At 40.1% G+C, this 16,862-nt stretch overlaps 1 protein-coding gene and 1 pseudogene across 8 annotated transcripts in view; both read left to right on the top strand.

Annotated features, from left to right (window-relative positions):
• PTPN3 (protein tyrosine phosphatase non-receptor type 3) overlaps positions 1–16,862 on the top strand; it is a 291,839-nt gene that overhangs the window by 48,047 nt on the left and 226,930 nt on the right. Inside the window, exon 1 of one of the 8 annotated variants that reach the window (XM_074208219.1) lies at positions 2,125–2,224. The exons of 4 other annotated variants lie outside the window; for them this stretch is intronic. The gene's annotated coding sequence lies outside the window, so the exon portion shown is untranslated. Of the gene's footprint in view, positions 1–2,124; positions 2,225–2,703; positions 4,199–4,220; positions 6,487–16,862 lie in introns of those variants that run through there. 3 more of the 8 variants (XM_074208229.1, XM_074208225.1, XM_074208227.1) reach the window with 3 other exon arrangements.
• Positions 1–16,862, top strand: part of LOC141503088 (calmodulin-1-like) — an 87,722-nt pseudogene that overhangs the window by 22,894 nt on the left and 47,966 nt on the right.

The raw sequence follows: 16,862 nt of genomic DNA, 5'->3' as shown, positions 1-16,862 counted from the left end.
ACCCTAACAGCAATATGGGGGTGATGATCAACCCTGAAGGACTTGCTCATTCCATCAGTGCAACAATCAGGGACAATTTGGGGCTCTTTGCTAATGGAGAATACCATCTGTATCCAGAGAAAGAATTGTGGAGTTTGAACAAAGACCAAGGACTATTACCTTTAATTTAGGAAAAAACCTGATATCTTATTGTCTGATCTTGCTATCTCTTATATTTTATTTTTCTTCCTTAAGGATATGATTTCTCTCTCATCACATTCAATTTGGATCAATGTATTCCATGGAAACAATGTATAGACTGGCAAATTCCTTTCTGTGGGGGGTGTGGTAGGGGGAAGGAAGAAAGATTAGGGGAAAAATTGTCAAACTCAAAATAAATAATATCTTTGGAAAAAATAAAAATGGCAGTCAGTCATATCTTTACCTCAATGTTTTCTAGAGACATTGGATTTGGAGTCAGGTGGACTTGAGTTCAAGTTCAGGCTCCAACACTTACTAGCTCTATGATCCTAGGCAAGACACTGAACATTTCTCTCTACCTCAGTTTCCTCCTATGTAAAATGATGATAATAATAGTACCTGCCTCTCAAGCTTATTGTAAAGATAAAATGAGGTATCTATAAAGCCTTTGCAAATCTTAAAGTGATATGTAAATGCTAATCATTATTATTATATTAATTATTAATATCTAATATACTAGCACTATTACCTTGACAAATATTTTGCTTTTTACAGCTAAAAAAGTATCCATGTTGAGAAGACTTATACAATTTCCATCATTTCCTTCCAACTCAACATTTTACTCCCAGTCTATTGAAAGTGTTCATTCATTACTACAGGAACCTCCTGAAGTTTAATCAGTAGCTTTTTCCCCCCCCATTAGGTTTGAAAGAAACTAAAACACCCAAACAAACAACTGAACAGGGGTAACCTGAATAATGGATGTTAAACCACACACAGACACACAGGCAGACAGACACAGATACACACAGACACAGGCAGACACAGACACACAGGCACACACAGAAAGAGACACAGACAGATGTGCAGACACAGAGACAGACACACAGACACATAGATACACATGCAGTCAGACACAGACACACAACAGACACACACAGAAACAGACATTGAGAGACACACAGACACAGAGACACAGACAGACACACAGATGGACATGGGCACACACAGAGACACAGACGGACAGACACACACAACAAACACAGAGATACAGATGGACACAGACACAGAGACACAGACAGACACACAACAAACACAGACACAGACGGACAGACACACAAAACAAACAGAGACACAGATGGACATAGACACAGAGACACACACAGAGACACAGACAGACATACACAACAAAAACAGAGACACAGATGGACACAGATACAGAGACACAGATGGGCACAGACAGACACACACAACAAACACACACACGGACACGGATGGCTACACACAGACACACACAATAAACACAGACACACACAACAAACACAGAGACACAGATGGACACAGACACAGCGACACAGATGGGCACAGACAGACACACACAACAAACACACACATGGACACAGATAGACACACACAGACACACACAACAAACACAGAGACACAGACACAGGCGGACACACACACATAGACACAGATACGACGTACACAGACAGACACACACAACAGAGACACAGACGGACACAGTCTGTCCCGTGTGGACAGACAGCCGGCCCGGGTGGGCCCGCGGGCGGGGCCGGCGGGAGCCTCGGTGCCCCGCTGCCCCCGCGGCCCCCGCTGCCCACGCGGCTCCCCGCGGCCCCCGCGGCTCCGGGCTTGCCCCTGCGGACCCCGACCCGGCCGGCCGGCGTCCGGGCATGCCCAGTGGGGCCCGCCGAGCCCCCGGGAGTCGCCCGTGCGCCGAGTGCGCTGGTCCGGGCCGGGCCGGGCCGGGCCCCGCGGGGGTCCCGCGGGGGCTTGGAGGCGCGCGGAGGCGGCGGCGCGGCCCGGCCCGGCCCCGAGGCCCCGCCCTCCCCACGCCGCGCCCCGCCCCGCCCCGCCCCCCGCGGCCGCGGCGAAGACTGGGAGCCGCGCCGCGGGCCGCGGAGCCGGCGGCCGCACTGAGCATGCTCAGCAGCGCGGGCAGGTCCGGGCCGGGAGGAGGAAGGCTCGGGCGCTCCCGGGACGCGCTCCCCGCCTGGGCGGCCCGCCGCTCCCGCACGGCCAGGTGAGTGAGCGCGGCGGGGCCCGGCGCCCGCGGTGGGGAAGCTGTGTCGGGGCGCCGGGGGCGGGTGACAGCCTGGCCCCGCGCCGCGCCCCGCCCCGCCCCCTCCCGAACTTTACCTGCCGGCGCGCACGGGGGGGGGGGGGGGGGCGGGCCCTCGGGGGACGGGGACGGGGTCAGCGGAGCAAGTGGAGCGGCCGGGGCCGGGCCGGGCCCCTCCGCCCGGGGGCGCCCCGCGGGAGGGGGTGCGCGCAGACACGTGCCTCGGGCCGGACCCGGGCCCGGGGCGCAGCGCTCCGCCCCGGGGGAGCTTGTCTGCAGGTGCTTACCTGCGGGGGGGGGGGTGTCCCCCCTGCGGGACCGCTTCCTCCGGGCCTGGCCTCAAGCGGCAGGGACAGTCTCTTACTCTACTGCTGGCTTGGAAGTGAAAACAGGACCCCCCCCCCCCCCCCCCCCCCCCCAGGCTAAGAGACACAAGGTGATTTCTGAGAGTTGGAGTTAGAGAGACAACTGAGGGGATCTTCTGGGAGCTTACACCTTCCGGAATCTAGGGCTTTTTTTGTTGTGCAAATTTTTTTAGGGATTAGGAAAGGAAACTTCCAATTGTGATGAGGTGGTGAATGACAATACCTCGCCTACCAGTCACCGCTTTTAAATGGTATTTGTGGTCACTTATAATTGAAACATTCTTGGGCATTTCGGGAAGTTAGGGATGTTAAAGGGTGGCCTCACTTTATCTCCTAAAATCCTACCCTAGGCAATAGATGAAGATACTCATTATGGCTATTAGTGAGCCTTCTTTAGGGGAAGCTAGATGGCTCTGGGATAGATCGGGAAGACTCATTTTTTTTTTGCAAGGCCACACAGCTAGGTAATTATTATCAAGTGTCTGAGGCTGGATTTGAACTCAGGTCCTCCTGACTCGAGGGCTGGTGCTCTATCCACTGCACCACCTAGCCGCCTCTAGGAAGACTCATCTTGCTGAGTTCAAATCCAGCCTCAGACTCTTACTAGTTATGTCATCCTGGGCAAGTCACCTTGTTTGCTTCACTTTCTTCATCTATGTGAACGAGAGAAGAAATAGTAAATCACTCTAATATCTTGCCAAGGAACCCTAAATGGGGTCCAGAAGAGTGGCCAAGACTGTAAGTCTTCATTTTGGAAGTTATCTCTCAGAATCTTAACATTTTGGAGCAGAACAATATCTTACAGATTATTTAACCCAATTGCCCCATTTTACAGATGAGTCCTGCTTAGTCTTGAAGCTAGTCAGTGAGAGAGCTAGATCTAGAAGTTGGATCTCCCAGCTCCAGGATATCCTCATCATCCATCAAAACTGACTTGTATACCTTGTGTTTTAAGGTTTGCAGACTTTTTGTAAAAAAGATTGGCACAGTGGATAGAGCACCAGCCTTGCAATCAGGAGGACCTGAGTTCCAATGCAGTCTCAGACACTTAATAATTACCTAGCTGTGTGGCCCAAGCCACTTAACCCCATTGCTTTGCAAAAAATAAAAAAAGATTTTATTTATTTTGCGTTTTACAATGTTTCCCCTAATCTTACTTCCCTCCGCCCACCCTCCACAGAAGACAATTTGCCAGTCTTTACATTGTTTCCATGGTATACATTGATCCAAATTGAATGTGATGAGAGAGAAATCATCTCCTTAAGGAAGAAACATAAAGTATAAGAGATAGCAAGATCAGACTATAAGATATCAGCCCCCCCCCCCCCCCCATTAAAGGTAATAGTCCTTAAAACGTTCTTTCTCTGGATACAGATGGTATTCTCCATTGCAGACAGCCCCAGATTGTCCCTGGTTGTTACACTGATGGAATGAGCAAGTCCATCAAGGTTGACCATCACCTCCATGTTGCTGTTAGGGTGTGCAGTGTTTTTCTGGCTCTGCTCATCTCGCTCAGCGTCATGCAGAATTCTTAATGCACATTATTTCACTTGATTGTCAGTCTTGTGAGGTAGGTACTACAGTATCTACATCAGTTCATTTAAATCTTTACACATATCTCTAAATTTAGGGAGGGAGGTAGAAAAATGTGGAACTCAGAAACTTATAAAAAGATGAATGTTGAAAACTGTCTTTGTATGTAATTGGAAAAAAATAAAATAAAATAACATTAAAAAATAAAGGGGGAAAAAAAGAATGAATTCTCAGTCCTGGGCTCTGAGTGAGAAGGGACCTCAAAGGTTATCTACTTCACTCTTTATCTAAACCAAAATATCTTCTACAATGTACCTGATAAATGGACGTCTAGCCTCTCTTTGGAGATTTCATGAGGTCTACCATATCCAGTAACTCATTCTAGTTTTGGGTCATTCCTATTTCTAGGAAATTGTTCCTCTTTTTAAGGTAAAATTGGACTCTTTGCAGCTTTGAACCATTGAACTTAGGCATCATTAACATAGAGTTATTGTGGGAAGGAAATTTAAACATTATTTAGTTTATCCCTCTAATTTTACAGTTTAAGAATCTGAGGTCCAGAGAAATTAAATGTTTTTCACAGGTATTAAATGATAGAGCCTGGCTTCTCTTACTCCAGAGTAACTCTCTTTCTGCACCACTGGACTGGGTTCAAACCTTTTGTGATTTGCTTCATGATTCTGTGTTTATTGTATATTTTTAGACCTTCTATTTAATCTCTTGTTCTCCAGGGTTCATCAATTCATCTGTCACCTCTAATGCAATAATATTCAAGTTTAAATTCTTTTTCCCTTTGGTGCAGGATCAGCTTCCAATTTTTTTCTGATACAATATATTTTTATTTACTTGGTAAATTTTAAAGCAATAATTACAAGCTTAGTAGATCAAGCTTAGTAGAAACCATAAAAAAGTTAAGAACTAAAATGTATATCATACATGTATATATTTGTATATATCTATAAACGCATACATACTGTATATATGTATTTTTCACACAGGTAAAAAGTTTTGTTATATAAAATCAAAACAATTAGTTTTGACAGGATACAGGTACATAATGATTTATGCTTCAGGCACTTTATTTGGAAATGTGAACAAATAAGCTCACATTTTGGGGGTGAGAGAACTTTTATAAAGCCAACAAAATAAAATATTTTTGGTTATCATTTTATTTGGTTACCACAGGTATAAAAAATAAAATCTGAATAGTTTCTCCCTCTCAGATGATTGAAGTCAGTGTTGCAGTGAGAAAGTATCATACACTGTTTAGCTGCAGTGAGCAGAGAAGGGAGAAACCAAAGAGAGCACCTGTGGCCAGCCCACAGGGTGCTGAAGGGGAAGCAGGCCAAGGAAAATTTCAACAACAGGTAACAGAGGAGGAAGATTCCCACATACTTTTCTAGAGACTGCTTTAGAGCATGTCATCTTACTGAAATAGATAAGGACACTTAAACTGGGATCTGACCAGAAACTTGAGTGTTTGCTATGCTTTATAGAAACTGAGACCTTCCAGAGATTCACAGAGAGAATGAATACACTGGCTCTCACAGGAACCTTTGGAGGACCCAGTTTATATTTTAAAGGCAAATGTCTGAAAAGGGTTGTCTTCATGCCAGTTCAATCTCAGAATGGAACTAATGAAGTTGCTCAGCTCTGCTCCCTACCCTGGCATCCCAATGCCAAGGTTACTTATTACAGGGGGCAAAGTTACTTTATTAGTGATCTTCTAACCAAAACACCCTGGATCATTTTCACTTTATAACTTGTCTTTTGTTTTCAAATCTTTCTGTTTTCCCCTTCATAATTTCCTCCCTTTGCTGTAATGTCATCTCTTCTCACTTTTCATGGGGGAAACTGAGAAACAAAGTTAAGAGAGTCCCTTCTTCTAGGAGCTTGACTTGCCAGACCAGAGACAGAGTTATTGAGGAGGTGGACGTACCCAAAGGTACTTCAGCAATAGATTAACCTGATGAGGAACCAATGAGAAGTACTATAACCTTAGGACTCCATAACTCTTACCTTCCCATGGAAAGGGACATGATTGATTCTTAGGTTTGGGGTAGGGCTGAACACATAGGTGGAGGATGCTAAAGTGGCTCCAGTGATAAAAATTTAGAGGGCCATAGACAAAACAATTTATAAGATTGGTCTCTTGGTTTTGGAACATGCATTTTGTGGGCTGGTCCTTTGACTCTCTAGTCATGCTCCCAAATACTTGACACCTGACCTTTGGCTAGTTAGTTTATTTGAACTCCCAGTCCAGTCAAGCTGGTCTTTTATTCCATCTGTCTTGTTTCCTTTTCTTCCAAGAGTTCTTAGCAGGATGTGAGTATAGACCCACTTTTTCACTCTTCTTCCTTTCTTCTTCCCTATTGCCTCATTCCCTCCCTCCTGAATGTATACATTACTGATCAGTGTTCTTATCAGAACTGGGAACAGTTCTGGGCCTATGTTGAGGTGTTTTTTTTTTTTTTTTTTGCTTACTTGCCAAGAGTTCTTAGTAACAAGAGTTGAGGCACACCCTGGGCTAGGGCAGTGTCCTTGGCATTCTTTCATTTAGATGTTGGTAATTTGTGTGTTCTCTCAAATGTATCCTTTTTGATTTAATTGGGTAGGATGTGGAGGGTGACTCTGGATAGGTCGTGCCTTAAAAGAGATCTTGTAATTGTCTCCAAACCATAAAGGAGGAGTTTTCTTCATAGAGTTACTGGTTTGCATTATAAGAGAAGGGAATGTAGAACAAGAAGGGATCTTGGAGATCATCTGATAAGAACCCACTAACTTTATAGAACAGTAAACTTAGGCCCAGAAACAATCAGTGTTTTATCAAGGATCACACTGCAGAGTCAGGATTCAAACCCACTTTCACTGACCTCTACATTTAGTTTTTATTCTGGAGCCAAGGCACCTCAAGAATTCATGTTTGTGCTTTGAGTCAAGAGTTGGAGGCGGGGGTGGCTAGGTGGCGCAGTGGATAAAACACTGGTCCTGGAGTCAGGAGTACCTGGGTTCAAATCCGTTCTCAGATACTTAATAATTACCTAGCTGTGTGGCCTTGGGCAAAAGCCACTTAACCCCTGGTTGCCTTGAAAAAAAACCTACCTAAAAAAAAAAAGAGTTGGAGGCTACCTCCAGGATCAAATGTAAAGTAATCTCTTTGGTATTGAAAACTTTTCAAAACCTGACCACTTCTTATCTAATTCACCTTACTCTTCAACTAGACTGGCTCCAACTAGACTGGCTTACTTGGAATTCCTTAAATATAAAAACTCCCTCTCCCATCTCTGAACTGTTCCTGGGCTGCTCCTGAATATGGCTTGCATTCTCTGTCTTGTTCCAACTTTCCTCTTAGTTTTCCTGGCTTCCTTCAAGACTCTTATTCAGGAGCTTCCTTCTAGACTCTTATTCAGGAGACCTTTCCTGATTGATCTTTCCACCCTCCAGTTGCCTCTGCTCCTTTTTAAATTACCTTCCTTTTAAAATTACCACTCCTTTTTATTGTTTTTGAACTTAAATATTTTATTTGTTTGCTTTTCCAACTACATGCGATGGTAGTTTTCACCAATCAATTTTTTGCAAGGTTTTGAGTTTTATATTTTCCCCTCAACCCCCCTGAAATCTATTTAATATAGATTCTACACATATACCCATGCTAAACATAGATCCATATTGAGCATGTTATGAAAGAAGAATCAAATCTAAATGGAAACAAACAAATTTAGAAAAAAAGACTTAATATACGGGACTTAAAAATTGAGGATAGTAAACTTTGATTTTCATTTAAACTCCACAGTTCCTACTCTGGATATAGATGGTATTTTCCATCACAAGTCTTTCAGGATTGTCTTTGATTATTGTACTGCTGAAATGAATAATCTATCACAATTGATCATCATCCCATGTTCTTAGTGTGTATAATGTTCTTCTGGTTCTTCTCATTTGACTCAGAATCAATTCATTCAGGTCTTTCCAGGCTTTTCTGAAGTTCTGTCCCTCATTACTACTGCTTTTTAAATTAACTTTTTTTAAAAAATAATTTTTGCAAGGCAGTGGAGTTAAGTGACCTGCCCAAGGTCATGCAGCTAGGTGACTGAGGTAGGATTTGAACTCAGGTCCTCCTGACTCTAGGGCTGGTACCCTATCCACATTGCCACCTAACTGCCCCCTTAAATTATCTTTTAAATCTATTATTCTTTATATATCTTTAATATGCTATTATATATATAAAATCATTCCTATATATATATATTGAATATACCTATAGAAACATAATTATTATAATAAGCTATTAATGTTAGCTGACCAACTGGCCCTCTTCATTGGAGTGTATTTTATAACTGTGTTCTCTTTTTGCAAAACTGGGTGATAAGATGCTCTAGTCTACTGAAGAAGAAGGGAAAGAAGTCTTGTTGTCTTAAGGTGTTGTTCATCCTTCTTTTTGGAAGAGCACCAATGACATCACTGGTGATGTCTTGACTTGTGAGTGAAATTAAGTGAGGCAGAGCTGTGCAAAGTCATCAGCCTCACTCTCTACTATAAAGTTGGAGTGGCAAACATCCTAAGATATGAGTAGAGAGAAGCGTAGGTGTGGTCGGCTTGATGGGAGTCAGCTTGGGCCATGTTTGCTGACAAACTTCAGTCTATGGGCTTTGTACTGTTCAGAGAGAGTGGTTAATCCATCTGTCAGGGAAAGTGATCAAGCCTGGTAAGTTTCTGCAGAGTACTGACAGGGAAAGTGTTTTGCTATTGTTTCCCTGAAGGAACTAGAATGAGATGTAGGATGGCCAAGTGTTTTTTCTTTATCCATTCATTTAGATTGAAAGTAGTATTTATATGAAAAGCATTTTCATAGTGAAAAGAATCTTGGATTTGGGACTTCAGGACTAAAGTTCATTTCTGTTTTTTTCATTGGGTGATTGTGAACAAGCCACAATTTGTTCAGCCATTCCCCAGTTGACAGGCATCTCTGCAATTTCCACTTCTTTGTCATCACAAAGAGAGCTGCTGTTAACATTGTGAAACATATAGATTCTTTTCCTTTTTCCTTAATAATCTTTGGAAATAGACTTAGTAGTGGTATTGTTGGGTCAAAGTGTATAGGTAATATATCTATTTAATAGGTTTTGTAACTCTTTTGGCATAATTCCAGATTGCTATCCAAAATGATTGGATTAATTCACAATTCCACCAACAATGATTTAGTGTCCCAATTTTCCATATCCTTTCTAACATTTGTCACTTTCCCTTTCTATCATTTTATGCAGTCTAGTAGGTGTAAAATGATATCTCAAGGTAGTTTTAATTTGCATTTCCCTAATCAGTAATGATTTTAGAACATTTTTACATGACTGTAAATTTTCTTTGATGATTTATCAATTGGGGAATGACTCATATTTTTATAGACTTGATGAAGTTTTTTATGTATTTTAGATAGGATATTTTTATTTGATAAATAAATGTCTATATATTTTTTCCAAATTTTCTGCTTTCCTTCTGATTTTAGTTACATTTGTTTTATTTGCACAAAAACTTTAATATAATCAAAATTATCCATTTTATCTTTTTATCTTATTTATTTTATGTTTATTTATCTTATTTATTTTATCATTTATCTTTGCTATCTCTTATTTAGTCACAAATTGGATATCCATTAGTCTGATAAGCAATATATTCCATATTTGTCTTTTTTTGTAGAATATCTCTTTATATCTAGTTCATATATCTATTTTGACATTATTTTGGTAAATAGTGTAAAATATTGGTCTATGCCCAATTTCTGCCATACTGTTCTCTAGTTTTCCCAATAATTTTTGCCAAATAATGAATTTTTATCCTTACATTTTAAATCCTTATAATTGGGGGTTTTTTTTAGATTTTTTTCAAGGCAATGGGGTTAAGTGGCTTGCCCAAGGCCACAGGGCTAGGTAATTATCAAGTGTCTGAGGTCGGATTTGAACCCAGGTACTCCTGACTCCAAGGCTGGTGCTCTATTCACTTCGCCACCTAGCCGCCCTAAATCCTTATACTTGTTAAGGACAAGGTTATTATTTTTATTTGCTGTTCTAAATTGTATGTCTGCTCTGTTCCATGGATCTCTCATTCTATTTCTTAGCCAGGACCAGATAGTTCTGATAATTACTGCCTTGTAATATAGTTTAAGATCTGGTAATGCTAAATCTCTTTCCCTTTACTTTTCCCCCCATTATTTCCTTTGATATTCTTTACTTTTTGTTCAAAGGGATGCCCATCAATTGGGGAATGACTGAACAAGTTGTGGTATACGATCGTGATGGAATACCGCTGTGCAATAAGAAATGATGAACTCAGTGACTTTAGAAAAACATGGAAAGACTGGCATGAAATAATGAGCAAAATGAGCAGAACCAAGAGAATATCATATACATTAACAACAATATTTTTTTTAGGAACAATTTTGAGAGAATAAGTTATTTTATCTATTATAAACACTCAAATTAACTATAAGGGGCATATGAAGAAAGCTGCTCTCTGTATCCAGAGAAAGAATTGTATATATAATAATTTAACACATATGTATATATATAATTATATATACATAAACCAGGGTTGGGTGGGGAGGGTTGTAAAAAAAAAAGAAGGAAAAAAGGAAATTTATGTGATTTTCTTGTATATTTGAAAGGAATGGCGAGTTGTGCATGGTAGATTTATAATTGTTGTATTGTGTTATGGAAATGTTAATTTAATCCATAATTATGTATTATGTAATAAAATAATAAAAATAGAAAATAAAGGAAACTAGGAATTTAAAAATAAATATATGACCTTTTCTTATTAGTGGCTAGGTCACTAGGGTTTCTTTGAGTACAGGACAATTCTTACATGCTCTTCTCAGAATTAGTGGAAAAGACTGTAGCAGTTTTTTTCACATCAGTGTTATTTCTTTTTTCTTTTTTTGTTTTTGCCAGGCAGTGGGGTGAAGTTACTTGTTAGGGTTACAGCTAGGTAATTAGTAAATGTCTGAGGCTGGATTTGAATTCATGTCCTCCTGACTCCAGGGCTGGTACTCTATCCACTGTGTCACCTAGCTGCCTCCATGTCAGTGATATTTCAATAGCATTTGGTAAATTATAGAGGTGATGTGCTGTCTAAAGTTGCAACATGGAACTTGTTTGCAAGTTGGGGTGTCTAGAAAATGGGTTGTAAGTACAATCACCAAAGTGGAGTCTAATTTAGGTCACAGTAATTGATGGACTTGGACTTTGGATGTGTTCATCCTAGATTAGTGTCATTGCTACATCAATGACCCATTTTTACCTTGAAATAAAAATTTTCACCCTGTCTCTGCTTTCTTTTCCTCATGGATAAAAAAATGCTTTATGAGAGTTGATGCATTTTGATTCTTCAAGGTATTGTTAATTCTGGCCTGTCTACTGTTAACAAGAGAGCAAATTAGAATCATAGAATAGAAAAAAATATCAGAGGCTTTTTAGTGCATTCCTTTTACAATGTACTGTAAAGGGCATCCAAATTTTGCTTGAAGAAATTCAGTGAAGACAAACTCACCGCTTACAGAGAGAGCCATTTCAATTTGGGATGGCTAATTGTTGGGAAGTTTTTTATTTAAATCAAGCCTAACTCTTCCTCTTTAAAGTTTCTTCCCATTGTTCTTAGTTCTGCCTCTGGGATCAAACTGAATAAATCTGATCTCTCTTTTTTGGGTGACCACTTTTCCAAATTCTTGAAATCCATGATCTTCCTTAGTATTATTTGTTGGTTAATCCCAGTTCCTCCAGGTGAGTTTGCTATGGCATGTTTCTGGGACTCTTCATCATTCTGGATACACTTTTTTGGTTATTCTCCAACTAGTTCCTAAAAAGTACATTCCTAAAATGTACTTCAGATGGGTTTGACCAGGCAGAACATAGCAGATTTCTCACATCTGGAGACCTGAGAACTATGTATTTTTTTTTTTATTAATTTAGTCCATATAACCTAGAAAGGATTAATGGACATCAGATCACCTTGTTGATTTCTATTGGATTCTCATATCCCTATCACTTTATTTTTTTTAAGGTTTTTGCAAGGCAAATAGGGTTAAGTGGCTTGCCCAAGGCCACACAGCTAGGTAATTATTAAGTGTTTGAGACTGGATTTGAACCCAGGTACTCCTGACTCCAAGGCCGGTGCTTTATCCACTACACCACCTAGCCACTCCTCCCTATCACTTTCATGGAGACTTTTTGGAGAAGCTGATTATTTGACCCCAAATCTAGATTTTATATTTATCACTGTTTAATCGTAACTGATATTTTCTTTTTAGAGCTAAATTGTCTTCCATCTTGTTAGCTAACCTTTTCAGGATCCCATGTGTGACATTGAAAAACATGCTAAGTCCATGGTAAAATGTTATGTAACACAAGATCAGGCATAGATCCCTGATGTATTCTATTATTATCCTTCCAGTTCAAAATAATTAATAATAATAATTAGCACTTACATAGAGCTTTAAGGTTTGCAAAATATTTTACAAATATCTCATTTTTATTCTCACAAAGACCCTTGGGAAGTGGGTGCTTTGTTGCTGGTCAGTCATTTCAGTCGTGCCTGACTCCTCATGATCTCATTTTGGTATTTCTGGGGAAAAGATGCCAGGATGGTTTACCATTTCCTTCTCCAGCTAATTTTTACAGATGATGAAACTAAGGCAAACAGTTAAGTGACTTGCCTAGAGTTACATAGGTAGTCAGTGTCTGAGGCTGGATTTTGAACTCAGGAACATCATTCAGAAATATCAGAAGGTTGAAATGGAAGAAGATTAGAAAGGTTGAAACAGGCCAGGCAGTGAAGGCCTAACAGAAGATTTTATGTTTGATCTTGAAGGCTATAAAGAACCACTGGAATTTATTGAGTAGTGAGGAAGGTGCACTTTAGGAAAATAATTTTGATAACCTGAATGGAGGATGGATTGGAGTGGGAAAAGATTGGAGGCAGGGAGAAAAATTAGAAAGCTATTGTAATAGTCCAAATGAAAGAAGATAAGGACTTGAGTTAGTGTTGTATCCATGAGAATGGAGAAAAGGAGATGCATAGGAGGCTTATGAAGATAGGATTGCGTCAGGTGAGTATGAATGAGAAATTGAAAGTGACACTCAAGTTGTGAGCCTGAATAATCCAGGATGGTGTTGTCCTTGTTTACACTAGGAAAACTGGGAAAAGGAGAGAGTTTAGGGAATAAAGAGAATGAGTTATGCTTTGGGCATGTTGAGTTGGAGATGCCTCTTCAGTTTGAGATGTTTAAATAGCACTTGAACAGCTAGGCAGTGGCACAGTGAATACAGCGCCAGGTCTGCAGTCAAGAAGACCTGAATTTAAAATCCTGTTTCAAAGTCGCTTTTTGCAACCATTTCCTCATCTATAAAACAAGATGGAGAAGGAAATGACAAATCACTCCAATATCTTTGCTAAGAAAATCCTAAATGGGCTTGTGAAAAGTTAGATACAGCTGTACAACAATAAAATAGCAGTTATTGATGGGAGGTTGGAGCTCAGGAGAGAAATTTGGGCTGCCCTTATTAAGCCTCTTTGCTTTTAGAAGGAGCCACTGGAATAGGATCAACTCTAGAGAAGGGAAACTCAAGGCAGTGAAGGCAACTTTTTTTCTTCCCACTATGTTGTATTTTTTCCCCCTGGCAAAATAGCCAATCTCATCAATTTTTTCTACCTGGTGTTAAGTGCCTAATGAGTTTGTATATTTATCAAATTTAAATTCACTGGACATTTTTGGATAAGGAATTTTGGAATATCAGGTTATTATGACTTATTGTTATTTTGGGGGTTCCGTAGTCTGTCCACTAGGGTTTGGGTGCTGGAGAGGAGAACTAGACCTGGGAAACTTAAGGTTACCAGTTTAGGAGGACCACAAGGTCCCTTTCCTGACCAGGCATCAGAATCTAAGACAAAACTAAGATTTGGTACTTGTATGATGGGTGCAAGAGATATTAATTTGAAAATAGATGGGAAACTGGGAAATAGGTTTTGGGAATGAAGTTCTGCTAGAATGCAGATAACCATAACTCAGAACTGAGCTCAAGATTTCTGGCTATCAATCTGGGTGCTGCTAAGAAGAAAATTGTTGAAGAGTCAAGCAATGGTCAGCTATTAAGTGTCTGAGGCTAGATTTGAGCCTCAGAATTTGAGCCTTGGAGGGATTAATGTGGTACTGATGTATAAGGTTTTGTTTTTAGCTTTTTCTGGAGGTGAGGGAACCTATAAGCAAAAAAGAAGAATTAATCACAACATTTTCCTGGGCTTGATAGAAGACATAATGAAGGCAGATGGGACAGAGATTGATGACTGGTTATTGAGGAAGAAATTAAAGTCCAGCATTTGATCAGGTTTTTGAGGAGGAGTAATTGAGATGGTGGCAGTGTCCCTAATAGAAATGAGACCGGGAAGAAAGACCTGGGTTGCTGGTTTTTGTTTTTTTTTTTTGGTGGTGGTGGGGGAGAAGGTGAAGAATAAGTGATGAGTGGGAGATAAGAAGATTGAAGGAAATCCAAATAGAAATGTCTTAGAAGCTAATTGAATATGCAGGATTGTCATTTTGAAGAAAGGTCAAGGCAGGAGATACAGCTGGCATTATGTATAGAGAGAATAAGTGAAATTAGAAGTGAGTTAGATCTCTGAGGGAAAGGGTGATATAATTGAATAAAAAATAGTTTATTTTTAAAATTGTTTTATCAGTTGTTTTTTAGTCATGTATGACTCTTCATGACCTCATTTGAGGTTTCCTTGGCAAAGATATTGTAGTGATTTGTCATCTCCTTCTCCAGTTCATTTTATAGATGATCAAACAGAGGCAAAGAGGGTGAAGTGACTTGCCTTGGGTCATGTAGCCAGTAAGTGTCTGAAGTCAGATGTGAACTCAAGAAAATGAGTCTTTCTGACTCCTGCCCCAGTGTCCTATCTACTGTACCACCGAGCTATCCCAAAAGGTTTTATAAATGCTATTTAAAAAAAAAATCCCTGTTGTTTCAATACCACCATCTCATAGCAAAACAAAACAAGACAAAACAAAAAACCAAAACCGAAAACCAAAACCAAAAAAACAAAAACAAAAACCAGGCAAAAGGTCCCCATTTCTGTGGAGGCCACCACCATTCTTCCAGTCACCCAGGTTTACAGGTTAGTTTGTTATTTATCTCTTACAGTCTTATCACTCATCATGTTTCTTCAGTTCTATTTTCATGTTTCTCTAGTCTGTCCCCTTCTCTTTATTCTTACCATAATCACCCTAATTTAGGCCCAGTTCTCAGGCCAAGATCTCCCTGGGCCATCAAGTCATCTTAACTTATGTCTTGCCACTGGACTCTGGAGAAGAGAGTGAGCCTGATGACTCTGCCTCATTTACATCTAGTTCATTTTCAAGTTATCACCCTACTGATGTCATTGGTCCTCTATAAGAACAAAGGATGAACAAAGACAACAATTTAGACCCTCATCATCCTGCCCCTGAATTTGGGCAGTAGCTTCCCAAATAACCTTCCTAACTCAAACCTCTCTTTCCTCCATTGCCTTCCAAACTTCTGTTCTATGGATATTCCAAAAGCACAGCCTTGACAGTGTTCCAGGAGATCCAATGATTGTCTGTCATCTTTGGGGTAAAATATAAACTCCAGTTAAACATCTACAGCACTTAACACTTTGGTGACCTTTCTAAGGTAATTTCCCATTCATCTCATATTTGCTCACCATTCAGCCAGATTGACTGGCTTGCTATTTTCCAAATGTGATAGTCTGTCTCTCTGCATATGTACATATCTGAAAGGCTCAGCTTAAGGATTACTTTCTTTAGGAGTCTTTCACTCATTTCCTCACCTCTTTGTGACTCTCCTAGAATTGCAAGATGTTCATTTTGTGTATATGTGTTGTGTATATTTCGCATTTCCCTATCTTTCCACATGTTGTTTTTGTTAGGAGAATGTAAGACATGTCTAGAGGCAGGGATAATTTTATTTTTTACTTTGGATCCCCTAATCTTTGTACAGTGTCTAATATCTAGCAGGTGCTTGATAAGTGATTGTTGAATGATTGAATAAACTAATCACACAGAATGTGTCTCCATAGCATTGCAACATTCTGCATCAATAGTCTTCCTCTTCTCTATCAAGAGGAGAGAAGTTTAGTTCATTATTAATATTATGGAATCAAGATTGTGCATTCCATTAATGTGAATTCTGATTTCTTTTTAGGTGTCCTTTTTCCTTTATTGGGAGTGGGAAGGTAGTATTAGTGGAAATGACCAGGATAGAGCATGAACATATTTGATGGACTTGCTCATTTCAGCAGTATAATAATAAAGACAATTCTAAAAAACTTGTGATGGAAAATTACATTCATAACCAGAGAAGGAACTATGGAGTGTAAATTCAGACCAGAGTTGTTTTTTTGTTTTTTTTTGCTAGGCAATGGGCTTAAGTGGCTTGCCCAAGGCCACACACAGCTAGGTAATTATTAAGTGTCTGAGGTTGGATTTGAACTCAGGTATTCCTGACTCCAGGGCCGGTGCTCTATCCACTGCGCCACCTAGCTGCCCCTAGACCAGAGTTTTAACTATGTTTTTTCCCTCAAATTTTTTTCCCCTTTTCAATTAGATTCTTCTTTCACAACATGATTGATATGGATATATCTTTAGCATAGTTATACTATTTTAACCTCAGAGT

This window comes from Macrotis lagotis, chromosome X (genome assembly GCF_037893015.1).
Source record: "Macrotis lagotis isolate mMagLag1 chromosome X, bilby.v1.9.chrom.fasta, whole genome shotgun sequence".
Taxonomy (NCBI): Eukaryota; Metazoa; Chordata; class Mammalia; order Peramelemorphia; family Peramelidae; genus Macrotis; species Macrotis lagotis.
Note: the sequence above shows the minus strand (reverse complement) of the source record. Positions and strands in the feature narration are given on the sequence as shown.